Genomic DNA, 1,643 nt, shown 5'->3' with positions numbered 1-1,643 from the left:
GAAATATTGGCCATACATGAGGCCAGCCGCGAGTGTGTCTGGTTGAGGTCGATGACCCAACATATCCGATCAGATTGTGGGATGGCCGAGGGCATAGATGCTCCGACCGCGATATATGAGGACAATGCTGCGTGCATTGCTCAGCTCAAAGACGGCTACATCAAAGGAGACAGGACAAAGCATACTTTGCCCAAGTTCTTCTTCACCCACGAGTTGCAAAAGGCTGGAGAGGTCCAAGTGGTCCAAATACGTTCCAACGACAACTCAGCTGATCTATTCACCAAGTCACTTCCGACTTCTACATTCAGGAAGCTCACGCATCAGATTGGGATGCGTAGACTGAAAGATCTTCAGTAATGATCAGAACAGGGGGAGTAGTACGTGTTGTACTCTTTTTCCTTCACCATGGTTTTGTCCCACTGGGCTTTCCTAGTAAGGTTTTAATGAGGCAACATCCAAAGCGTATTACAATCCCTGTATGGTTATGGCATCCAAGGGGGAGTGTTATAAATCATATTGTGGATGTCCATAACCGGCTCAATGCCAAGAGAGAGAGAGAGAGAGGCGGCTTAGACTTAGGATACCCTAGTTTCATTTTCCTTGTATTTGAACACTTCTCATATTTATGTTTTTCCTTTTATCTCTTTGTAATTCCCATATATAAAGGCACCTTATGTTATGATTAATAACAAGAACTTACATATTCCAATTTATTCATGTTTCCAAATTATTAATTTTCCCTTCACTACTGGAACAATTTACAATAAATGAGTGATATTGTGAATAATTATGATCCAAACTATCACCTACATTTTGGCTAACTATAATATTTGCCGAAAAATATATTACCTATTATAATATTACCCTACTAAATCACCTAAAATATTTCCTAATTAATTCTTCATCATTTGACTTGGACAACGGTTTACAATAAATGAACGATGTTGGGAATAATTAACATCCAAATATTTGCCTATATTTTTGTTAACTAATCCTCCTTCCGTTTCATTAAAATAGAATTTTTAGAAAAAAAAATTTGTTTCACAAAGATGTATTTTTTTATGTTTTCTATGAAAAGATTGTAAACTTCAAGAAAATTAATTGACTTTATTGAATTACTATTGATAAAAAATTATTGAAAATTGAAAATTACAGAAAACAATACATTTATTATGGTAGTTTAAGGTGTTTTCTTAATATGTGTGAAAATATTAAAAAGTCTATCTTTGTGGAACGGAGAGAATATATTTTACACATAATATATTGTACCATAAATTAATGGGCTCGGAAACACACACACACATCTTTATATATAAAAGACTGTTTAATCTCTTCTCCTTCACCCACGTAGGCGTGCCACATAGATAAGTCACACTTTGCAGCGGTGACACCTGTCGAGTTTTGTCGAAACTCATCGTTTAATTAAAATAAGAGGATTCGACGTAGATCTTCTTTCATCTTTTCTAAAATCCTAAGCATTTCACCTCCTACGGTTTCCAGATTGATAATGAACTTTAATAATCATCAATAGAAACATTCCCTTCAATCACATGTCCTAAATTCACATCTACTCCCTTCCAAGCTTTCTCTATCGTCATGATTCTCATGGGATTCAAAGCTTTTAGCAGAAAGTTGGATTCATA

The sequence above is a fragment of the Brassica oleracea genome, chromosome C1 (assembly GCF_000695525.1).
Source record: "Brassica oleracea var. oleracea cultivar TO1000 chromosome C1, BOL, whole genome shotgun sequence".
In the NCBI taxonomy this organism is placed as follows: Eukaryota; Viridiplantae; Streptophyta; class Magnoliopsida; order Brassicales; family Brassicaceae; genus Brassica; species Brassica oleracea.
The sequence above is the reverse complement of the archived record's forward strand: the minus strand, read 5'-3'. Positions refer to the sequence as shown.